The 23,454-nt window shown below is 45.3% G+C and overlaps 17 non-coding genes and 1 pseudogene across 17 annotated transcripts; all 18 read right to left on the bottom strand.

Annotated features, from left to right (window-relative positions):
- Positions 1–975: 975 nt before the first annotated feature.
- Positions 976–1,166, bottom strand: LOC141197621 (U2 spliceosomal RNA). Its single transcript, XR_012269844.1, has one exon. It is a non-coding gene; the product is annotated as a U2 spliceosomal RNA (small nuclear RNA).
- A 1,115-nt stretch (positions 1,167–2,281) lies between these two features.
- Positions 2,282–2,472, bottom strand: LOC141197506 (U2 spliceosomal RNA). Its single transcript, XR_012269757.1, has one exon. It is a non-coding gene; the product is annotated as a U2 spliceosomal RNA (small nuclear RNA).
- Positions 2,473–3,587: 1,115 nt separating this feature from the next.
- On the bottom strand, positions 3,588–3,778 carry LOC141197530 (U2 spliceosomal RNA). The gene has a single exon (XR_012269780.1). It is a non-coding gene; the product is annotated as a U2 spliceosomal RNA (small nuclear RNA).
- Positions 3,779–4,893: 1,115 nt separating this feature from the next.
- On the bottom strand, positions 4,894–5,084 carry LOC141197620 (U2 spliceosomal RNA). Its single transcript, XR_012269843.1, has one exon. It is a non-coding gene; the product is annotated as a U2 spliceosomal RNA (small nuclear RNA).
- Positions 5,085–6,199: 1,115 nt separating this feature from the next.
- Positions 6,200–6,390, bottom strand: LOC141197504 (U2 spliceosomal RNA). Its single transcript, XR_012269755.1, has one exon. It is a non-coding gene; the product is annotated as a U2 spliceosomal RNA (small nuclear RNA).
- Positions 6,391–7,505: 1,115 nt separating this feature from the next.
- Positions 7,506–7,696, bottom strand: LOC141197619 (U2 spliceosomal RNA). Its single transcript, XR_012269842.1, has one exon. It is a non-coding gene; the product is annotated as a U2 spliceosomal RNA (small nuclear RNA).
- A 1,115-nt stretch (positions 7,697–8,811) lies between these two features.
- LOC141197503 (U2 spliceosomal RNA) lies at positions 8,812–9,002 on the bottom strand. The gene has a single exon (XR_012269754.1). It is a non-coding gene; the product is annotated as a U2 spliceosomal RNA (small nuclear RNA).
- A 1,115-nt stretch (positions 9,003–10,117) lies between these two features.
- On the bottom strand, positions 10,118–10,308 carry LOC141197486 (U2 spliceosomal RNA). The gene has a single exon (XR_012269738.1). It is a non-coding gene; the product is annotated as a U2 spliceosomal RNA (small nuclear RNA).
- Positions 10,309–11,423: 1,115 nt separating this feature from the next.
- LOC141197502 (U2 spliceosomal RNA) lies at positions 11,424–11,614 on the bottom strand. Its single transcript, XR_012269753.1, has one exon. It is a non-coding gene; the product is annotated as a U2 spliceosomal RNA (small nuclear RNA).
- Positions 11,615–12,729: 1,115 nt separating this feature from the next.
- On the bottom strand, positions 12,730–12,918 carry LOC141197547 (U2 spliceosomal RNA). The gene has a single exon (XR_012269797.1). It is a non-coding gene; the product is annotated as a U2 spliceosomal RNA (small nuclear RNA).
- A 525-nt stretch (positions 12,919–13,443) lies between these two features.
- LOC141197592 (U2 spliceosomal RNA) lies at positions 13,444–13,559 on the bottom strand (annotated as a pseudogene).
- A 1,115-nt stretch (positions 13,560–14,674) lies between these two features.
- Positions 14,675–14,865, bottom strand: LOC141197496 (U2 spliceosomal RNA). Its single transcript, XR_012269747.1, has one exon. It is a non-coding gene; the product is annotated as a U2 spliceosomal RNA (small nuclear RNA).
- Positions 14,866–15,979: 1,114 nt separating this feature from the next.
- On the bottom strand, positions 15,980–16,170 carry LOC141197618 (U2 spliceosomal RNA). Its single transcript, XR_012269841.1, has one exon. It is a non-coding gene; the product is annotated as a U2 spliceosomal RNA (small nuclear RNA).
- A 1,115-nt stretch (positions 16,171–17,285) lies between these two features.
- On the bottom strand, positions 17,286–17,476 carry LOC141197617 (U2 spliceosomal RNA). Its single transcript, XR_012269840.1, has one exon. It is a non-coding gene; the product is annotated as a U2 spliceosomal RNA (small nuclear RNA).
- Positions 17,477–18,585: 1,109 nt separating this feature from the next.
- On the bottom strand, positions 18,586–18,776 carry LOC141197481 (U2 spliceosomal RNA). The gene has a single exon (XR_012269733.1). It is a non-coding gene; the product is annotated as a U2 spliceosomal RNA (small nuclear RNA).
- Positions 18,777–19,891: 1,115 nt separating this feature from the next.
- LOC141197615 (U2 spliceosomal RNA) lies at positions 19,892–20,082 on the bottom strand. Its single transcript, XR_012269838.1, has one exon. It is a non-coding gene; the product is annotated as a U2 spliceosomal RNA (small nuclear RNA).
- A 1,115-nt stretch (positions 20,083–21,197) lies between these two features.
- On the bottom strand, positions 21,198–21,388 carry LOC141197614 (U2 spliceosomal RNA). The gene has a single exon (XR_012269837.1). It is a non-coding gene; the product is annotated as a U2 spliceosomal RNA (small nuclear RNA).
- A 1,115-nt stretch (positions 21,389–22,503) lies between these two features.
- LOC141197555 (U2 spliceosomal RNA) lies at positions 22,504–22,699 on the bottom strand. Its single transcript, XR_012269804.1, has one exon. It is a non-coding gene; the product is annotated as a U2 spliceosomal RNA (small nuclear RNA).
- Between the last annotated feature and the right edge of the window lie 755 nt (positions 22,700–23,454).

Below are 23,454 nucleotides of genomic sequence, written 5' to 3'. Positions count from 1 at the left end.
CTGCTGCAATCCACGCGTTTTAGATCTGCATAACTCCACCTCTTTAAACACAGCACCTTCACCCCCTGCTGTTCCCACCCGCCTCAACACCGTTGGAAGGGAGGAGAACCAATTAAGGCGGGGGGTGGGGTGGAACGAGCAGCTGTCTACCCTTAGCAGGAGGGCTCCTGATTACATACCTCTCCTGCTGCTGCTGCTGCTGGCTGTCCAGCAGCAGACTGAAGGTGGCTGCTGCTGTGCACAGGTATATAAAGGCTCAGAGCCTATTATGACACGCGCAGCCAGCATTCCATTGCCACATTCCATCTACTGCAGGCAGGATACCTGGCTGGCTGAATGTCGCTGAGAAGCTCACAGAGACTGCCATAAGCAACAGTTTAACAGAATGCCACAGACTAATCAACCAAACTTTTTGGGTTGGGTTCTCTTTTATAGTCTGCAGGCATTAAATGAAAGAAGTCAGTGTTCCAGCAGAAGGAGACAACGTTTCAGAAAAGGCATTGTAGCAAACCAAAAAAGAAATTTTAAGCGCAGCAGAGTAACCAGCGCACATACCTGTTAGCTCAGGTGAGTTTAAAAGGCTGCTGTTGATAACAAGGGCATTTGCTAAATAGATGGTGTGTGTGCAACAATATACTGAAAGGTCAATTATATTGTGCAGCTTATCTCACCACCTGTAGTTATTTAGGTGAAAGCTCCAAAATGCTTGCCTAATATGTCTGTTTATCCAAAAGGAAGTAAAAAGGGAGAGCTAGAAAGATAGCATTGCATCACATTACATGGCAATGCAATGCACAGTTGCTGAAGTTGAACCAAAATGAGCTTGTAATCTGGCTTCTGCAACTTTGAACATGAAAAATCCAATGAGGAGAAGAAAAGCAAAGCCAAAGAGTCCATCCCAAAATCCGACAAACAAGCAAAATGAACAAAAAACATTGAATTCAATTCTTTCTGATTTTAGAAACTGCATTAAAGAAGGGGTGCACCGGTCCTGGAGATACTGCAATACCAGGTCAATGCGTGGAGTGGACAGAGCAAGCTCTTTTTCCATCTCCCTGTTCTAAAAATCCATTTAATATATGGTCCCCAGATAGGGGACGTATCAGATATTAAACTGATAAGAACAGATACTACACTTGATCTTAGCCAAAAGGCCGAGAAGCGATAACCAGAATTGGTTTCAAACTACGGAGCCACCCAAGGATCCTGAAAAGTCCATTTGTGGAGATGAGCTCCTGGACTCCCGTTAAGAAGACATGTTGTCAACCTCTAGATCCCTTACATGCCTGCACTTTTCGGCTTGCTGCTGCTGCAATCCACGCGTTTTAGATCTGCATAACTCCACCTCTTTAAACACAGCACCTTCACCCCCTGCTGTTCCCACCCGCCTCAACACCGTTGGAAGGGAGGAGAACCAATTAAGGCGGGGGGTGGGGTGGAACGAGCAGCTGTCTACCCTTAGCAGGAGGGCTCCTGATTACATACCTCTCCTGCTGCTGCTGCTGCTGGCTGTCCAGCAGCAGACTGAAGGTGGCTGCTGCTGTGCACAGGTATATAAAGGCTCAGAGCCTATTATGACACGCGCAGCCAGCGTTCCATTGCCACATTCCATCTACTGCAGGCAGGATACCTGGCTGGCTGAATGTCGCTGAGAAGCTCACAGAGACCGCCATAAGCAACAGTTTAACAGAATGCCACAGACTAATCAACCAAACTTTTTGGGTTGGGTTCTCTTTTATAGTCTGCAGGCATTAAATGAAAGAAGTCAGTGTTCCAGCAGAAGGAGACAACGTTTCAGAAAAGGCATTGTAGCAAACCAAAAAAGAAATTTTAAGCGCAGCAGAGTAACCAGCGCACATACCTGTTAGCTCAGGTGAGTTTAAAAGGCTGCTGTTGATAACAAGGGCATTTGCTAAATAGATGGTGTGTGTGCAACAATATACTGAAAGGTCAATTATATTGTGCAGCTTATCTCACCACCTGTAGTTATTTAGGTGAAAGCTCCAAAATGCTTGCCTAATATGTCTGTTTATTCAAAAGGAAGTAAAAAGGGAGAGCTAGAAAGATAGCATTGCATCACATTACATGGCAATGCAATGCACAGTTGCTGAAGTTGAACCAAAATGAGCTTGTAATCTGGCTTCTGCAACTTTGAACATGAAAAATCCAATGAGGAGAAGAAAAGCAAAGCCAAAGAGTCCATCCCAAAATCCGACAAACAAGCAAAATGAACAAAAAACATTGAATTCAATTCTTTCTGATTTTAGAAACTGCATTAAAGAAGGGGTGCACCGGTCCTGGAGATACTGCAATACCAGGTCAATGCGTGGAGTGGACAGAGCAAGCTCTTTTTCCATCTCCCTGTTCTAAAAATCCATTTAATATATGGTCCCCAGATAGGGGATGTATCAGATATTAAACTGATAAGAACAGATACTACACTTGATCTTAGCCAAAAGGCCGAGAAGCGATAACCAGAATTGGTTTCAAACTACGGAGCCACCCAAGGATCCTGAAAAGTCCATTTGTGGAGATGAGCTCCTGGACTCCCGTTAAGAAGACATGTTGTCAACCTCTAGATCCCTTACATGCCTGCACTTTTCGGCTTGCTGCTGCTGCAATCCACGCGTTTTAGATCTGCATAACTCCACCTCTTTAAACACAGCACCTTCACCCCCTGCTGTTCCCACCCGCCTCAACACCGTTGGAAGGGAGGAGAACCAATTAAGGCGGGGGGTGGGGTGGAACGAGCAGCTGTCTACCCTTAGCAGGAGGGCTCCTGATTACATACCTCTCCTGCTGCTGCTGCTGCTGGCTGTCCAGCAGCAGACTGAAGGTGGCTGCTGCTGTGCACAGGTATATAAAGGCTCAGAGCCTATTATGACACGCGCAGCCAGCGTTCCATTGCCACATTCCATCTACTGCAGGCAGGATACCTGGCTGGCTGAATGTCGCTGAGAAGCTCACAGAGACCGCCATAAGCAACAGTTTAACAGAATGCCACAGACTAATCAACCAAACTTTTTGGGTTGGGTTCTCTTTTATAGTCTGCAGGCATTAAATGAAAGAAGTCAGTGTTCCAGCAGAAGGAGACAACGTTTCAGAAAAGGCATTGTAGCAAACCAAAAAAGAAATTTTAAGCGCAGCAGAGTAACCAGCGCACATACCTGTTAGCTCAGGTGAGTTTAAAAGGCTGCTGTTGATAACAAGGGCATTTGCTAAATAGATGGTGTGTGTGCAACAATATACTGAAAGGTCAATTATATTGTGCAGCTTATCTCACCACCTGTAGTTATTTAGGTGAAAGCTCCAAAATGCTTGCCTAATATGTCTGTTTATCCAAAAGGAAGTAAAAAGGGAGAGCTAGAAAGATAGCATTGCATCACATTACATGGCAATGCAATGCACAGTTGCTGAAGTTGAACCAAAATGAGCTTGTAATCTGGCTTCTGCAACTTTGAACATGAAAAATCCAATGAGGAGAAGAAAAGCAAAGCCAAAGAGTCCATCCCAAAATCCGACAAACAAGCAAAATGAACAAAAAACATTGAATTCAATTCTTTCTGATTTTAGAAACTGCATTAAAGAAGGGGTGCACCGGTCCTGGAGATACTGCAATACCAGGTCAATGTGTGGAGTGGACAGAGCAAGCTCTTTTTCCATCTCCCTGTTCTAAAAATCCATTTAATATATGGTCCCCAGATAGGGGATGTATCAGATATTAAACTGATAAGAACAGATACTACACTTGATCTTAGCCAAAAGGCCGAGAAGCGATAACCAGAATTGGTTTCAAACTACGGAGCCACCCAAGGATCCTGAAAAGTCCATTTGTGGAGATGAGCTCCTGGACTCCCGTTAAGAAGACATGTTGTCAACCTCTAGATCCCTTACATGCCTGCACTTTTCGGCTTGCTGCTGCTGCAATCCACGCGTTTTAGATCTGCATAACTCCACCTCTTTAAACACAGCACCTTCACCCCCTGCTGTTCCCACCCGCCTCAACACCGTTGGAAGGGAGGAGAACCAATTAAGGCGGGGGGTGGGGTGGAACGAGCAGCTGTCTACCCTTAGCAGGAGGGCTCCTGATTACATACCTCTCCTGCTGCTGCTGCTGCTGGCTGTCCAGCAGCAGACTGAAGGTGGCTGCTGCTGTGCACAGGTATATAAAGGCTCAGAGCCTATTATGACACGCGCAGCCAGCGTTCCATTGCCACATTCCATCTACTGCAGGCAGGATACCTGGCTGGCTGAATGTCGCTGAGAAGCTCACAGAGACCGCCATAAGCAACAGTTTAACAGAATGCCACAGACTAATCAACCAAACTTTTTGGGTTGGGTTCTCTTTTATAGTCTGCAGGCATTAAATGAAAGAAGTCAGTGTTCCAGCAGAAGGAGACAACGTTTCAGAAAAGGCATTGTAGCAAACCAAAAAAGAAATTTTAAGCGCAGCAGAGTAACCAGCGCACATACCTGTTAGCTCAGGTGAGTTTAAAAGGCTGCTGTTGATAACAAGGGCATTTGCTAAATAGATGGTGTGTGTGCAACAATATACTGAAAGGTCAATTATATTGTGCAGCTTATCTCACCACCTGTAGTTATTTAGGTGAAAGCTCCAAAATGCTTGCCTAATATGTCTGTTTATCCAAAAGGAAGTAAAAAGGGAGAGCTAGAAAGATAGCATTGCATCACATTACATGGCAATGCATTGCACAGTTGCTGAAGTTGAACCAAAATGAGCTTGTAATCTGGCTTCTGCAACTTTGAACATGAAAAATCCAATGAGGAGAAGAAAAGCAAAGCCAAAGAGTGCATCCCAAAATCCGACAAACAAGCAAAATGAACAAAAAACATTGAATTCAATTCTTTCTGATTTTAGAAACTGCATTAAAGAAGGGGTGCACCGGTCCTGGAGATACTGCAATACCAGGTCAATGCGTGGAGTGGACAGAGCAAGCTCTTTTTCCATCTCCCTGTTCTAAAAATCCATTTAATATATGGTCCCCAGATAGGGGACGTATCAGATATTAAACTGATAAGAACAGATACTACACTTGATCTTAGCCAAAAGGCCGAGAAGCGATAACCAGAATTGGTTTCAAACTACGGAGCCACCCAAGGATCCTGAAAAGTCCATTTGTGGAGATGAGCTCCTGGACTCCCGTTAAGAAGACATGTTGTCAACCTCTAGATCCCTTACATGCCTGCACTTTTCGGCTTGCTGCTGCTGCAATCCACGCGTTTTAGATCTGCATAACTCCACCTCTTTAAACACAGCACCTTCACCCCCTGCTGTTCCCACCCGCCTCAACACCGTTGGAAGGGAGGAGAACCAATTAAGGCGGGGGGTGGGGTGGAATGAGCAGCTGTCTACCCTTAGCAGGAGGGCTCCTGATTACATACCTCTCCTGCTGCTGCTGCTGCTGGCTGTCCAGCAGCAGACTGAAGGTGGCTGCTGCTGTGCACAGGTATATAAAGGCTCAGAGCCTATTATGACACGCGCAGCCAGCGTTCCATTGCCACATTCCATCTACTGCAGGCAGGATACCTGGCTGGCTGAATGTCGCTGAGAAGCTCACAGAGACCGCCATAAGCAACAGTTTAACAGAATGCCACAGACTAATCAACCAAACTTTTTGGGTTGGGTTCTCTTTTATAGTCTGCAGGCATTAAATGAAAGAAGTCAGTGTTCCAGCAGAAGGAGACAACGTTTCAGAAAAGGCATTGTAGCAAACCAAAAAAGAAATTTTAAGCGCAGCAGAGTAACCAGCGCACATACCTGTTAGCTCAGGTGAGTTTAAAAGGCTGCTGTTGATAACAAGGGCATTTGCTAAATAGATGGTGTGTGTGCAACAATATACTGAAAGGTCAATTATATTGTGCAGCTTATCTCACCACCTGTAGTTATTTAGGTGAAAGCTCCAAAATGCTTGCCTAATATGTCTGTTTATCCAAAAGGAAGTAAAAAGGGAGAGCTAGAAAGATAGCATTGCATCACATTACATGGCAATGCAATGCACAGTTGCTGAAGTTGAACCAAAATGAGCTTGTAATCTGGCTTCTGCAACTTTGAACATGAAAAATCCAATGAGGAGAAGAAAAGCAAAGCCAAAGAGTCCATCCCAAAATCCGACAAACAAGCAAAATGAACAAAAAACATTGAATTCAATTCTTTCTGATTTTAGAAACTGCATTAAAGAAGGGGTGCACCGGTCCTGGAGATACTGCAATACCAGGTCAATGCGTGGAGTGGACAGAGCAAGCTCTTTTTCCATCTCCCTGTTCTAAAAATCCATTTAATATATGGTCCCCAGATAGGGGATGTATCAGATATTAAACTGATAAGAACAGATACTACACTTGATCTTAGCCAAAAGGCCGAGAAGCGATAACCAGAATTGGTTTCAAACTACGGAGCCACCCAAGGATCCTGAAAAGTCCATTTGTGGAGATGAGCTCCTGGACTCCCGTTAAGAAGACATGTTGTCAACCTCTAGATCCCTTACATGCCTGCACTTTTCGGCTTGCTGCTGCTGCAATCCACGCGTTTTAGATCTGCATAACTCCACCTCTTTAAACACAGCACCTTCACCCCCTGCTGTTCCCACCCGCCTCAACACCGTTGGAAGGGAGGAGAACCAATTAAGGCGGGGGGTGGGGTGGAACGAGCAGCTGTCTACCCTTAGCAGGAGGGCTCCTGATTACATACCTCTCCTGCTGCTGCTGCTGCTGGCTGTCCAGCAGCAGACTGAAGGTGGCTGCTGCTGTGCACAGGTATATAAAGGCTCAGAGCCTATTATGACACGCGCAGCCAGCGTTCCATTGCCACATTCCATCTACTGCAGGCAGGATACCTGGCTGGCTGAATGTCGCTGAGAAGCTCACAGAGACCGCCATAAGCAACAGTTTAACAGAATGCCACAGACTAATCAACCAAACTTTTTGGGTTGGGTTCTCTTTTATAGTCTGCAGGCATTAAATGAAAGAAGTCAGTGTTCCAGCAGAAGGAGACAACGTTTCAGAAAAGGCATTGTAGCAAACCAAAAAAGAAATTTTAAGCGCAGCAGAGTAACCAGCGCACATACCTGTTAGCTCAGGTGAGTTTAAAAGGCTGCTGTTGATAACAAGGGCATTTGCTAAATAGATGGTGTGTGTGCAACAATATACTGAAAGGTCAATTATATTGTGCAGCTTATCTCACCACCTGTAGTTATTTAGGTGAAAGCTCCAAAATGCTTGCCTAATATGTCTGTTTATCCAAAAGGAAGTAAAAAGGGAGAGCTAGAAAGATAGCATTGCATCACATTACATGGCAATGCAATGCACAGTTGCTGAAGTTGAACCAAAATGAGCTTGTAATCTGGCTTCTGCAACTTTGAACATGAAAAATCCAATGAGGAGAAGAAAAGCAAAGCCAAAGAGTCCATCCCAAAATCCGACAAACAAGCAAAATGAACAAAAAACATTGAATTCAATTCTTTCTGATTTTAGAAACTGCATTAAAGAAGGGGTGCACCGGTCCTGGAGATACTGCAATACCAGGTCAATGCGTGGAGTGGACAGAGCAAGCTCTTTTTCCATCTCCCTGTTCTAAAAATCCATTTAATATATGGTCCCCAGATAGGGGACGTATCAGATATTAAACTGATAAGAACAGATACTACACTTGATCTTAGCCAAAAGGCCGAGAAGCGATAACCAGAATTGGTTTCAAACTACGGAGCCACCCAAGGATCCTGAAAAGTCCATTTGTGGAGATGAGCTCCTGGACTCCCGTTAAGAAGACATGTTGTCAACCTCTAGATCCCTTACATGCCTGCACTTTTCGGCTTGCTGCTGCTGCAATCCACGCGTTTTAGATCTGCATAACTCCACCTCTTTAAACACAGCACCTTCACCCCCTGCTGTTCCCACCCGCCTCAACACCGTTGGAAGGGAGGAGAACCAATTAAGGCGGGGGGTGGGGTGGAATGAGCAGCTGTCTACCCTTAGCAGGAGGGCTCCTGATTACATACCTCTCCTGCTGCTGCTGCTGCTGGCTGTCCAGCAGCAGACTGAAGGTGGCTGCTGCTGTGCACAGGTATATAAAGGCTCAGAGCCTATTATGACACGCGCAGCCAGCGTTCCATTGCCACATTCCATCTACTGCAGGCAGGATACCTGGCTGGCTGAATGTCTCTGAGAAGCTCACAGAGACCGCCATAAGCAACAGTTTAACAGAATGCCACAGACTAATCAACCAAACTTTTTGGGTTGGGTTCTCTTTTATAGTCTGCAGGCATTAAATGAAAGAAGTCAGTGTTCCAGCAGAAGGAGACAACGTTTCAGAAAAGGCATTGTAGCAAACCAAAAAAGAAATTTTAAGCGCAGCAGAGTAACCAGCGCACATACCTGTTAGCTCAGGTGAGTTTAAAAGGCTGCTGTTGATAACAAGGGCATTTGCTAAATAGATGGTGTGTGTGCAACAATATACTGAAAGGTCAATTATATTGTGCAGCTTATCTCACCACCTGTAGTTATTTAGGTGAAAGCTCCAAAATGCTTGCCTAATATGTCTGTTTATCCAAAAGGAAGTAAAAAGGGAGAGCTAGAAAGATAGCATTGCATCACATTACATGGCAATGCAATGCACAGTTGCTGAAGTTGAACCAAAATGAGCTTGTAATCTGGCTTCTGCAACTTTGAACATGAAAAATCCAATGAGGAGAAGAAAAGCAAAGCCAAAGAGTCCATCCCAAAATCCGACAAACAAGCAAAATGAACAAAAAACATTGAATTCAATTCTTTCTGATTTTAGAAACTGCATTAAAGAAGGGGTGCACCGGTCCTGGAGATACTGCAATACCAGGTCAATGCGTGGAGTGGACAGAGCAAGCTCTTTTTCCATCTCCCTGTTCTAAAAATCCATTTAATATATGGTCCCCAGATAGGGGATGTATCAGATATTAAACTGATAAGAACAGATACTACACTTGATCTTAGCCAAAAGGCCGAGAAGCGATAACCAGAATTGGTTTCAAACTACGGAGCCACCCAAGGATCCTGAAAAGTCCATTTGTGGAGATGAGCTCCTGGACTCCCGTTAAGAAGACATGTTGTCAACCTCTAGATCCCTTACATGCCTGCACTTTTCGGCTTGCTGCTGCTGCAATCCACGCGTTTTAGATCTGCATAACTCCACCTCTTTAAACACAGCACCTTCACCCCCTGCTGTTCCCACCCGCCTCAACACCGTTGGAAGGGAGGAGAACCAATTAAGGCGGGGGGTGGGGTGGAACGAGCAGCTGTCTACCCTTAGCAGGAGGGCTCCTGATTACATACCTCTCCTGCTGCTGCTGCTGCTGGCTGTCCAGCAGCAGACTGAAGGTGGCTGCTGCTGTGCACAGGTATATAAAGGCTCAGAGCCTATTATGACACGCGCAGCCAGCATTCCATTGCCACATTCCATCTACTGCAGGCAGGATACCTGGCTGGCTGAATGTCGCTGAGAAGCTCACAGAGACTGCCATAAGCAACAGTTTAACAGAATGCCACAGACTAATCAACCAAACTTTTTGGGTTGGGTTCTCTTTTATAGTCTGCAGGCATTAAATGAAAGAAGTCAGTGTTCCAGCAGAAGGAGACAACGTTTCAGAAAAGGCATTGTAGCAAACCAAAAAAGAAATTTTAAGCGCAGCAGAGTAACCAGCGCACATACCTGTTAGCTCAGGTGAGTTTAAAAGGCTGCTGTTGATAACAAGGGCATTTGCTAAATAGATGGTGTGTGTGCAACAATATACTGAAAGGTCAATTATATTGTGCAGCTTATCTCACCACCTGTAGTTATTTAGGTGAAAGCTCCAAAATGCTTGCCTAATATGTCTGTTTATCCAAAAGGAAGTAAAAAGGGAGAGCTAGAAAGATAGCATTGCATCACATTACATGGCAATGCAATGCACAGTTGCTGAAGTTGAACCAAAATGAGCTTGTAATCTGGCTTCTGCAACTTTGAACATGAAAAATCCAATGAGGAGAAGAAAAGCAAAGCCAAAGAGTCCATCCCAAAATCCGACAAACAAGCAAAATGAACAAAAAACATTGAATTCAATTCTTTCTGATTTTAGAAACTGCATTAAAGAAGGGGTGCACCAGTCCTGGAGATACTGCAATACCAGGTCAATGCGTGGAGTGGACAGAGCAAGCTCTTTTTCCATCTCCCTGTTCTAAAAATCCATTTAATATATGGTCCCCAGATAGGGGACGTATCAGATATTAAACTGATAAGAACAGATACTACACTTGATCTTAGCCAAAAGGCCGAGAAGCGATAACCAGAATTGGTTTCAAACTACGGAGCCACCCAAGGATCCTGAAAAGTCCATTTGTGGAGATGAGCTCCTGGACTCCCGTTAAGAAGACATGTTGTCAACCTCTAGATCCCTTACATGCCTGCACTTTTCGGCTTGCTGCTGCTGCAATCCACGCGTTTTAGATCTGCATAACTCCACCTCTTTAAACACAGCACCTTCACCCCCTGCTGTTCCCACCCGCCTCAACACCGTTGGAAGGGAGGAGAACCAATTAAGGCGGGGGGTGGGGTGGAACGAGCAGCTGTCTACCCTTAGCAGGAGGGCTCCTGATTACATACCTCTCCTGCTGCTGCTGCTGCTGGCTGTCCAGCAGCAGACTGAAGGTGGCTGCTGCTGTGCACAGGTATATAAAGGCTCAGAGCCTATTATGACACGCGCAGCCAGCGTTCCATTGCCACATTCCATCTACTGCAGGCAGGATACCTGGCTGGCTGAATGTCGCTGAGAAGCTCACAGAGACCGCCATAAGCAACAGTTTAACAGAATGCCACAGACTAATCAACCAAACTTTTTGGGTTGGGTTCTCTTTTATAGTCTGCAGGCATTAAATGAAAGAAGTCAGTGTTCCAGCAGAAGGAGACAACGTTTCAGAAAAGGCATTGTAGCAAACCAAAAAAGAAATTTTAAGCGCAGCAGAGTAACCAGCGCACATACCTGTTAGCTCAGGTGAGTTTAAAAGGCTGCTGTTGATAACAAGGGCATTTGCTAAATAGATGGTGTGTGTGCAACAATATACTGAAAGGTCAATTATATTGTGCAGCTTATCTCACCACCTGTAGTTATTTAGGTGAAAGCTCCAAAATGCTTGCCTAATATGTCTGTTTATTCAAAAGGAAGTAAAAAGGGAGAGCTAGAAAGATAGCATTGCATCACATTACATGGCAATGCAATGCACAGTTGCTGAAGTTGAACCAAAATGAGCTTGTAATCTGGCTTCTGCAACTTTGAACATGAAAAATCCAATGAGGAGAAGAAAAGCAAAGCCAAAGAGTCCATCCCAAAATCCGACAAACAAGCAAAATGAACAAAAAACATTGAATTCAATTCTTTCTGATTTTAGAAACTGCATTAAAGAAGGGGTGCACCGGTCCTGGAGATACTGCAATACCAGGTCAATGCGTGGAGTGGACAGAGCAAGCTCTTTTTCCATCTCCCTGTTCTAAAAATCCATTTAATATATGGTCCCCAGATAGGGGATGTATCAGATATTAAACTGATAAGAACAGATACTACACTTGATCTTAGCCAAAAGGCCGAGAAGCGATAACCAGAATTGGTTTCAAACTACGGAGCCACCCAAGGATCCTGAAAAGTCCATTTGTGGAGATGAGCTCCTGGACTCCCGTTAAGAAGACATGTTGTCAACCTCTAGATCCCTTACATGCCTGCACTTTTCGGCTTGCTGCTGCTGCAATCCACGCGTTTTAGATCTGCATAACTCCACCTCTTTAAACACAGCACCTTCACCCCCTGCTGTTCCCACCCGCCTCAACACCGTTGGAAGGAAGGAGAACCAATTAAGGCGGGGGGTGGGGTGGAACGAGCAGCTGTCTACCCTTAGCAGGAGGGCTCCTGATTACATACCTCTCCTGCTGCTGCTGCTGCTGGCTGTCCAGCAGCAGACTGAAGGTGGCTGCTGCTGTGCACAGGTATATAAAGGCTCAGAGCCTATTATGACACGCGCAGCCAGCGTTCCATTGCCACATTCCATCTACTGCAGGCAGGATACCTGGCTGGCTGAATGTCGCTGAGAAGCTCACAGAGACCGCCATAAGCAACAGTTTAACAGAATGCCACAGACTAATCAACCAAACTTTTTGGGTTGGGTTCTCTTTTATAGTCTGCAGGCATTAAATGAAAGAAGTCAGTGTTCCAGCAGAAGGAGACAACGTTTCAGAAAAGGCATTGTAGCAAACCAAAAAAGAAATTTTAAGCGCAGCAGAGTAACCAGCGCACATACCTGTTAGCTCAGGTGAGTTTAAAAGGCTGCTGTTGATAACAAGGGCATTTGCTAAATAGATGGTGTGTGTGCAACAATATACTGAAAGGTCAATTATATTGTGCAGCTTATCTCACCACCTGTAGTTATTTAGGTGAAAGCTCCAAAATGCTTGCCTAATATGTCTGTTTATCCAAAAGGAAGTAAAAAGGGAGAGCTAGAAAGATAGCATTGCATCACATTACATGGCAATGCAATGCACAGTTGCTGAAGTTGAACCAAAATGAGCTTGTAATCTGGCTTCTGCAACTTTGAACATGAAAAATCCAATGAGGAGAAGAAAAGCAAAGCCAAAGAGTCCATCCCAAAATCCGACAAACAAGCAAAATGAACAAAAAACATTGAATTCAATTCTTTCTGATTTTAGAAACTGCATTAAAGAAGGGGTGCACCGGTCCTGGAGATACTGCAATACCAGGTCAATGCGTGGAGTGGACAGAGCAAGCTCTTTTTCCATCTCCCTGTTCTAAAAATCCATTTAATATATGGTCCCCAGATAGGGGACGTATCAGATATTAAACTGATAAGAACAGATTTTTTTTTTTTTGATTGAAGCTGCATCCAAGGCACTGAAAAATGTGACCGAAGTCACACCAAAACAGCGCACGAGGCGAGGATTCATGTGGACCCTTCCCGGAGGAGAGGGTCCCCAATAAACCATCCCCATCCCTCCGAGCCAGAAGGCCACAGCGAGGGTCGGGGATCTCCGATGCTCTCTCTTGCCGAAGCCAGAGAAGAGCCGTTTTCATGCTCCCAGCGTCCAGCTAGGCTGCCACCCTAGTGGAGCTGGAGCCTGTGTTGGTTTCTCAGCCCAAAGCTGACCGGACCTCCGACCGGGTTTATAAAAATTCCCCTTCCTAGCCCGGAGGCCAGGAATAGGGGGTGTTGCTCAGAAAGTATGATTGGCAAAGGTGCGGCGTGCTACGAAGCCCAAGTCTTTCTGGGGTTCCCAGTCCCAGTAAGCTTGGACTCCCACCAGGGCGCCTACTCCTGGGGCACATTGCTCCAAAGCCCTCACACTTACCCAGCCTAGTGACTTCGATCCTGGAGGGCCATGTTTTCCATCAGATGACTCTATGAGCCACCTGGCGTACTAACAAGTGCACCAAACCAGTGTGTAATGTGCATCAATTTACTAGAGCAGCCCAAGGACAAAACCGCCTTTTCAAAAGATACTACACTTGATCTTAGCCAAAAGGCCGAGAAGCGATAACCAGAATTGGTTTCAAACTACGGAGCCACCCAAGGATCCTGAAAAGTCCATTTGTGGAGATGAGCTCCTGGACTCCCGTTAAGAAGACATGTTGTCAACCTCTAGATCCCTTACATGCCTGCACTTTTCGGCTTGCTGCTGCTGCAATCCACGCGTTTTAGATCTGCATAACTCCACCTCTTTAAACACAGCACCTTCACCCCCTGCTGTTCCCACCCGCCTCAACACCGTTGGAAGGGAGGAGAACCAATTAAGGCGGGGGGTGGGGTGGAACGAGCAGCTGTCTACCCTTAGCAGGAGGGCTCCTGATTACATACCTCTCCTGCTGCTGCTGCTGCTGGCTGTCCAGCAGCAGACTGAAGGTGGCTGCTGCTGTGCACAGGTATATAAAGGCTCAGAGCCTATTATGACACGCGCAGCCAGCGTTCCATTGCCACATTCCATCTACTGCAGGCAGGATACCTGGCTGGCTGAATGTCGCTGAGAAGCTCACAGAGACCGCCATAAGCAACAGTTTAACAGAATGCCACAGACTAATCAACCAAACTTTTTGGGTTGGGTTCTCTTTTATAGTCTGCAGGCATTAAATGAAAGAAGTCAGTGTTCCAGCAGAAGGAGACAACGTTTCAGAAAAGGCATTGTAGCAAACCAAAAAAGAAATTTTAAGCGCAGCAGAGTAACCAGCGCACATACCTGTTAGCTCAGGTGAGTTTAAAAGGCTGCTGTTGATAACAAGGGCATTTGCTAAATAGATGGTGTGTGTGCAACAATATACTGAAAGGTCAATTATATTGTGCAGCTTATCTCACCACCTGTAGTTATTTAGGTAAAAGCTCCAAAATGCTTGCCTAATATGTCTGTTTATCCAAAAGGAAGTAAAAAGGGAGAGCTAGAAAGATAGCATTGCATCACATTACATGGCAATGCAATGCACAGTTGCTGAAGTTGAACCAAAATGAGCTTGTAATCTGGCTTCTGCAACTTTGAACATGAAAAATCCAATGAGGAGAAGAAAAGCAAAGCCAAAGAGTCCATCCCAAAATCCGACAAACAAGCAAAATGAACAAAAAACATTGAATTCAATTCTTTCTGATTTTAGAAACTGCATTAAAGAAGGGGTACACCGGTCCTGGAGATACTGCAATACCAGGTCAATGCGTGGAGTGGACAGAGCAAGCTCTTTTTCCATCTCCCTGTTCTAAAAATCCATTTAATATATGGTCCCCAGATAGGGGACGTATCAGATATTAAACTGATAAGAACAGATACTACACTTGATCTTAGCCAAAAGGCCGAGAAGCGATAACCAGAATTGGTTTCAAACTACGGAGCCACCCAAGGATCCTGAAAAGTCCATTTGTGGAGATGAGCTCCTGGACTCCCGTTAAGAAGACATGTTGTCAACCTCTAGATCCCTTACATGCCTGCACTTTTCGGCTTGCTGCTGCTGCAATCCACGCGTTTTAGATCTGCATAACTCCACCTCTTTAAACACAGCACCTTCACCCCTGCTGTTCCCACCCGCCTCAACACCGTTGGAAGGGAGGAGAACCAATTAAGGCGGGGGGTGGGGTGGAACGAGCAGCTGTCTACCCTTAGCAGGAGGGCTCCTGATTACATACCTCTCCTGCTGCTGCTGCTGCTGGCTGTCCAGCAGCAGACTGAAGGTGGCTGCTGCTGTGCACAGGTATATAAAGGCTCAGAGCCTATTATGACACGCGCAGCCAGCGTTCCATTGCCACATTCCATCTACTGCAGGCAGGATACCTGGCTGGCTGAATGTCGCTGAGAAGCTCACAGAGACCGCCATAAGCAACAGTTTAACAGAATGCCACAGACTAATCAACCAAACTTTTTGGGTTGGGTTCTCTTTTATAGTCTGCAGGCATTAAATGAAAGAAGTCAGTGTTCCAGCAGAAGGAGACAACGTTTCAGAAAAGGCATTGTAGCAAACCAAAAAAGAAATTTTAAGCGCAGCAGAGTAACCAGCGCACATACCTGTTAGCTCAGGTGAGTTTAAAAGGCTGCTGTTGATAACAAGGGCATTTGCTAAATAGATGGTGTGTGTGCAACAATATACTGAAAGGTCAATTATATTGTGCAGCTTATCTCACCACCTGTAGTTATTTAGGTGAAAGCTCCAAAATGCTTGCCTAATATGTCTGTTTATCCAAAAGGAAGTAAAAAGGGAGAGCTAGAAAAATAGCATTGCATCACATTACATGGCAATGCAATGCACAGTTGCTGAAGTTGAACCAAAATGAGCTTGTAATCTGGCTTCTGCAACTTTGAACATGAAAAATCCAATGAGGAGAAGAAAAGCAAAGCCAAAGAGTCCATCCCAAAATCCGACAAACAAGCAAAATGAACAAAAAACATTGAATTCAATTCTTTCTGATTTTAGAAACTGCATTAAAGAAGGGGTGCACCGGTCCTGGAGATACTGCAATACCAGGTCAATGCGTGGAGTGGACAGAGCAAGCTCTTTTTCCATCTCCCTGTTCTAAAAATCCATTTAATATATGGTCCCCAGATAGGGGACGTATCAGATATTAAACTGATAAGAACAGATACTACACTTGATCTTAGCCAAAAGGCCGAGAAGCGATAACCAGAATTGGTTTCAAACTACGGAGCCACCCAAGGATCCTGAAAAGTCCATTTGTGGAGATGAGCTCCTGGACTCCCGTTAAGAAGACATGTTGTCAACCTCTAGATCCCTTACATGCCTGCACTTTTCGGCTTGCTGCTGCTGCAATCCACGCGTTTTAGATCTGCATAACTCCACCTCTTTAAACACAGCACCTTCACCCCCTGCTGTTCCCACCCGCCTCAACACCGTTGGAAGGGAGGAGAACCAATTAAGGCGGGGGGTGGGGTGGAACGAGCAGCTGTCTACCCTTAGCAGGAGGGCTCCTGATTACATACCTCTCCTGCTGCTGCTGCTGCTGGCTGTCCAGCAGCAGACTGAAGGTGGCTGCTGCTGTGCACAGGTATATAAAGGCTCAGAGCCTATTATGACACGCGCAGCCAGCGTTCCATTGCCACATTCCATCTACTGCAGGCAGGATACCTGGCTGGCTGAATGTCGCTGAGAAGCTGACAGAGACCGCCATAAGCAACAGTTTAACAGAATGCCACAGACTAATCAACCAAACTTTTTGGGTTGGGTTCTCTTTTATAGTCTGCAGGCATTAAATGAAAGAAGTCAGTGTTCCAGCAGAAGGAGACAACGTTTCAGAAAAGGCATTGTAGCAAACCAAAAAATAAATTTTAAGCGCAGCAGAGTAACCAGCGCACATACCTGTTAGCTCAGGTGAGTTTAAAAGGCTGCTGTTGATAACAAGGGCATTTGCTAAATAGATGGTGTGTGTGCAACAATATACTGAAAGGTCAATTATATTGTGCAGCTTATCTCACCACCTGTAGTTATTTAGGTGAAAGCTCCAAAATGCTTGCCTAATATGTCTGTTTATCCAAAAGGAAGTAAAAAGGGAGAGCTAGAAAGATAGCATTGCATCACATTACATGGCAATGCAATGCACAGTTGCTGAAGTTGAACCAAAATGAGCTTGTAATCTGGCTTCTGCAACTTTGAACATGAAAAATCCAATGAGGAGAAGAAAAGCAAAGCCAAAGAGTCCATCCCAAAATCCGACAAACAAGCAAAATGAACAAAAAACATTGAATTCAATTCTTTCTGATTTTAGAAACTGCATTAAAGAAGGGGTGCACCGGTCCTGGAGATACTGCAATACCAGGTCAATGCGTGGAGTGGACAGAGCAAGCTCTTTTTCCATCTCCCTGTTCTAAAAATCCATTTAATATATGGTCCCCAGATAGGGGACGTATCAGATATTAAACTGATAAGAACAGATACTACACTTGATCTTAGCCAAAAGGCCGAGAAGCGATAACCAGAATTGGTTTCAAACTACGGAGCCACCCAAGGATCCTGAAAAGTCCATTTGTGGAGATGAGCTCCTGGACTCCCGTTAAGAAGACATGTTGTCAACCTCTAGATCCCTTACATGCCTGCACTTTTCGGCTTGCTGCTGCTGCAATCCACGCGTTTTAGATCTGCATAACTCCACCTCTTTAAACACAGCACCTTCACCCCCTGCTGTTCCCACCCGCCTCAACACCGTTGGAAGGGAGGAGAACCAATTAAGGCGGGGGGTGGGGTGGAACGAGCAGCTGTCTACCCTTAGCAGGAGGGCTCCTGATTACATACCTCTCCTGCTGCTGCTGGCTGTCCAGCAGCAGACTGAAGGTGGCTGCTGCTGTGCACAGGTATATAAAGGCTCAGAGCCTATTATGACACGCGCAGCCAGCGTTCCATTGCCACATTCCATCTACTGCAGGCAGGATACCTGGCTGGCTGAATGTCGCTGAGAAGCTCACAGAGACCGCCATAAGCAACAGTTTAACAGAATGCCACAGACTAATCAACCAAACTTTTTGGGTTGGGTTCTCTTTTATAGTCTGCAGGCATTAAATGAAAGAAGTCAGTGTTCCAGCAGAAGGAGACAACGTTTCAGAAAAGGCATTGTAGCAAACCAAAAAAGAAATTTTAAGCGCAGCAGAGTAACCAGCGCACATACCTGTTAGCTCAGGTGAGTTTAAAAGGCTGCTGTTGATAACAAGGGCATTTGCTAAATAGATGGTGTGTGTGCAACAATATACTGAAAGGTCAATTATATTGTGCAGCTTATCTCACCACCTGTAGTTATTTAGGTGAAAGCTCCAAAATGCTTGCCTAATATGTCTGTTTATCCAAAAGGAAGTAAAAAGGGAGAGCTAGAAAGATAGCATTGCATCACATTACATGGCAATGCAATGCACAGTTGCTGAAGTTGAACCAAAATGAGCTTGTAATCTGGCTTCTGCAACTTTGAACATGAAAAATCCAATGAGGAGAAGAAAAGCAAAGCCAAAGAGTCCATCCCAAAATCCGACAAACAAGCAAAATGAACAAAAAACATTGAATTCAATTCTTTCTGATTTTAGAAACTGCATTAAAGAAGGGGTGCACCGGTCCTGGAGATACTGCAATACCAGGTCAATGCATGGAGTGGACAGAGCAAGCTCTTTTTCCATCTCCCTGTTCTAAAAATCCATTTAATATATGGTCCCCAGATAGGGGACGTATCAGATATTAAACTGATAAGAACAGATACTACACTTGATCTTAGCCAAAAGGCCGAGAAGCGATAACCAGAATTGGTTTCAAACTACGGAGCCACCCAAGGATCCTGAAAAGTCCATTTGTGGAGATGAGCTCCTGGACTCCCGTTAAGAAGACATGTTGTCAACCTCTAGATCCCTTACATGCCTGCACTTTTCGGCTTGCTGCTGCTGCAATCCACGCGTTTTAGATCTGCATAACTCCACCTCTTTAAACACAGCACCTTCACCCCCTGCTGTTCCCACCCGCCTCAACACCGTTGGAAGGGAGGAGAACCAATTAAGGCGGGGGGTGGGGTGGAACGAGCAGCTGTCTACCCTTAGCAGGAGGGCTCCTGATTACATACCTCTCCTGCTGCTGCTGCTGCTGGCTGTCCAGCAGCAGACTGAAGGTGGCTGCTGCTGTGCACAGGTATATAAAGGCTCAGAGCCTATTATGACACGCGCAGCCAGTGTTCCATTGCCACATTCCATCTACTGCAGGCAGGATACCTGGCTGGCTGAATGTCGCTGAGAAGCTCACAGAGACCGCCATAAGCAACAGTTTAACAGAATGCCACAGACTAATCAACCAAACTTTTTGGGTTGGGTTCTCTTTTATAGTCTGCAGGCATTAAATGAAAGAAGTCAGTGTTCCAGCAGAAGGAGACAACGTTTCAGAAAAGGCATTGTAGCAAACCAAAAAAGAAATTTTAAGCGCAGCAGAGTAACCAGCGCACATACCTGTTAGCTCAGGTGAGTTTAAAAGGCTGCTGTTGATAACAAGGGCATTTGCTAAATAGATGGTGTGTGTGCAACAATATACTGAAAGGTCAATTATATTGTGCAGCTTATCTCACCACCTGTAGTTATTTAGGTGAAAGCTCCAAAATGCTTGCCTAATATGTCTGTTTATCCAAAAGGAAGTAAAAAGGGAGAGCTAGAAAGATAGCATTGCATCACATTACATGGCAATGCAATGCACAGTTGCTGAAATTGAACCAAAATGAGCTTGTAATCTGGCTTCTGCAACTTTGAACATGAAAAATCCAATGAGGAGAAGAAAAGCAAAGCCAAAGAGTCCATCCCAAAATCCGACAAACAAGCAAAATGAACAAAAAACATTGAATTCAATTCTTTCTGATTTTAGAAACTGCATTAAAGAAGGGGTGCACCGGTCCTGGAGATACTGCAATACCAGGTCAATGCGTGGAGTGGACAGAGCAAGCTCTTTTTCCATCTCCCTGTTCTAAAAATCCATTTAATATATGGTCCCCAGATAGGGGACGTATCAGATATTAAACTGATAAGAACAGATACTACACTTGATCTTAGCCAAAAGGCCGAGAAGCGATAACCAGAATTGGTTTCAAACTACGGAGCCACCCAATGATCCTGAAAAGTCCATTTGTGGAGATGAGCTCCTGGACTCCCGTTAAGAAGACATGTTGTCAACCTCTAGATCCCTTACATGCCTGCACTTTTCGGCTTGCTGCTGCTGCAATCCACGCGTTTTAGATCTGCATAACTCCACCTCTTTAAACACAGCACCTTCACCCCCTGCTGTTCCCACCCGCCTCAACACCGTTGGAAGGGAGGAGAACCAATTAAGGCGGGGGGTGGGGTGGAACGAGCAGCTGTCTACCCTTAGCAGGAGGGCTCCTGATTACATACCTCTCCTGCTGCTGCTGCTGCTGGCTGTCCAGCAGCAGACTGAAGGTGGCTGCTGCTGTGCACAGGTATATAAAGGCTCAGAGCCTATTATGACACGCGCAGTCAGCGTTCCATTGCCACATTCCATCTACTGCAGGCAGGATACCTGGCTGGCTGAATGTCGCTGAGAAGCTCACAGAGACCGCCATAAGCAACAGTTTAACAGAATGCCACAGACTAATCAACCAAACTTTTTGGGTTGGGTTCTCTTTTATAGTCTGCAGGCATTAAATGAAAGAAGTCAGTGTTCCAGCAGAAGGAGACAACGTTTCAGAAAAGGCATTGTAGCAAACCAAAAAAGAAATTTTAAGCGCAGCAGAGTAACCAGCGCACATACCTGTTAGCTCAGGTGAGTTTAAAAGGCTGCTGTTGATAACAAGGGCATTTGCTAAATAGATGGTGTGTGTGCAACAATATACTGAAAGGTCAATTATATTGTGCAGCTTATCTCACCACCTGTAGTTATTTAGGTGAAAGCTCCAAAATGCTTGCCTAATATGTCTGTTTATCCAAAAGGAAGTAAAAAGGGAGAGCTAGAAAGATAGCATTGCATCACATTACATGGCAATGCAATGCACAGTTGCTGAAGTTGAACCAAAATGAGCTTGTAATCTGGCTTCTGCAACTTTGAACATGAAAAATCCAATGAGGAGAAGAAAAGCAAAGCCAAAGAGTCCATCCCAAAATCCGACAAACAAGCAAAATGAACAAAAAACATTGAATTCAATTCTTTCTGATTTTAGAAACTGCATTAAAGAAGGGGTGCACCGGTCCTGGAGATACTGCAATACCAGGTCAATGCGTGGAGTGGACAGAGCAAGCTCTTTTTCCATCTCCCTGTTCTAAAAATCCATTTAATATATGGTCCCCAGATAGGGGACGTATCAGATATTAAACTGATAAGAACAGATACTACACTTGATCTTAGCCAAAAGGCCGAGAAGCGATAACCAGAATTGGTTTCAAACTACGGAGCCACCCAAGGATCCTGAAAAGTCCATTTGTGGAGATGAGCTCCTGGACTCCCGTTAAGAAGACATGTTGTCAACCTCTAGATCCCTTACATGCCTGCACTTTTCGGCTTGCTGCTGCTGCAATCCACGCGTTTTAGATCTGCATAACTCCACCTCTTTAAACACAGCACCTTCACCCCCTGCTGTTCCCACCCGCCTCAACACCGTTGGAAGGGAGGAGAACCAATTAAGGCGGGGGGTGGGGTGGAACGAGCAGCTGTCTACCCTTAGCAGGAGGGCTCCTGATTACATACCTCTCCTGCTGCTGCTGCTGCTGGCTGTCCAGCAGCAGACTGAAGGTGGCTGCTGCTGTGCACAGGTATATAAAGGCTCAGAGCCTATTATGACACGCGCAGCCAGCGTTCCATTGCCACATTCCATCTACTGCAGGCAGGATACCTGGCTGGCTGAATGTCGCTGAGAAGCTCACAGAGACCGCCATAAGCAACAGTTTAACAGAATGCCACAGACTAATCAACCAAACTTTTTGGGTTGGGTTCTCTTTTATAGTCTGCAGGCATTAAATGAAAGAAGTCAGTGTTCCAGCAGAAGGAGACAACGTTTCAGAAAAGGCATTGTAGCAAACCAAAAAAGAAATTTTAAGCGCAGCAGAGTAACCAGCGCACATACCTGTTAGCTCAGGTGAGTTTAAAAGGCTGCTGTTGATAACAAGGGCATTTGCTAAATAGATGGTGTGTGTGCAACAATATACTGAAAGGTCAATTATATTGTGCAGCTTATCTCACCACCTGTAGTTATTTAGGTGAAAGCTCCAAAATGCTTGCCTAATATGTCTGTTTATCCAAAAGGAAGTAAAAAGGGAGAGCTAGAAAGATAGCATTGCATCACATTACATGGCAATGCAATGCACAGTTGCTGAAGTTGAACCAAAATGAGCTTGTAATCTGGCTTCTGCAACTTTGAACATGAAAAATCCAATGAGGAGAAGAAAAGCAAAGCCAAAGAGTCCATCCCAAAATCCGACAAACAAGCAAAATGAACAAAAAACATTGAATTCAATTCTTTCTGATTTTAGAAACTTCATTAAAGAAGGGGTGCACCGGTCCTGGAGATACTGCAATACCAGGTCAATGCGTGGAGTGGACAGAGCAAGCTCTTTTTCTATCTCCCTGTTCTAAAAATCCATTTAATATATGGTCCCCAGATAGGGGACGTATCAGATATTAAACTGATAAGAACAGATTTTTTTTTGATTGAATATATCTTTTATTAGCACAAAAAATAAGTTAACAGACAGTGTACAGTGCCGCAGCCCAGTACACACAGAATTCTACATCATATTTACATAGCATGAGGATACGACGCACTAACTAGACACATCACACCCCTATGCTACACAAAACACTCAATCTGAAAGAAAAAGCATGTCAATCAATACAGTACGACGAACCGTGATAAGGGATGGGGATTGAGAAAAAGGGGATGGGGAGGGGAAAATCACAGGCCCGAAGCTTTATTGAAAGACAAGACACATAAGGGGAGAGGGGGAGGAGGGGTTTAGTCCTCGTCCTCGTCCTCCGGACCGTCCATGATGGAATAGTCTCTGAGCAGGCTGTGGATCAGCCTGCGGCAGTCCTGGATGGACATCCTCTCCCTCCTCAAGATGAGCCGGTTCCTGGCGACCCAAACGGCATCCTTGAAGCAGTTCATAAGGCGCCAAGCCTCCTGGATGGCTCCGATTGTATGAACCCCAGGGAAGAGTCCGTAAAGCACAGAATGGTGCGATAGGCTCGCCCTGGGGACAGAGTTCCTCAGGTCGTCCTCAAGTGCAGTCAATAGGCGCTGTGCAAATCCGCAGTCCCAAAAAGTGTGCAAAGATGTTTCCTCCACGAAGGGGCACCTTGGGCAGTACCGGGTCTTGCACAGGTTCCGGGCATGCATGAATGACCGGACGGGCAGTCCGCCCTGAATCGCCATCCACGACAAGTCCTTGTGCCCGTTGGTCAGCCTGTCAGACGACACATTTGTCCACACAGTCTC

This window comes from Phyllobates terribilis, unplaced genomic scaffold (assembly GCF_046119375.1).
Source record: "Phyllobates terribilis strain yellow unplaced genomic scaffold, ASM4611937v1 Scaffold_84__1_contigs__length_6523798, whole genome shotgun sequence".
Classification (NCBI taxonomy): Eukaryota; Metazoa; Chordata; class Amphibia; order Anura; family Dendrobatidae; genus Phyllobates; species Phyllobates terribilis.
This window is presented reverse-complemented; position numbering and strand designations above follow the sequence as displayed.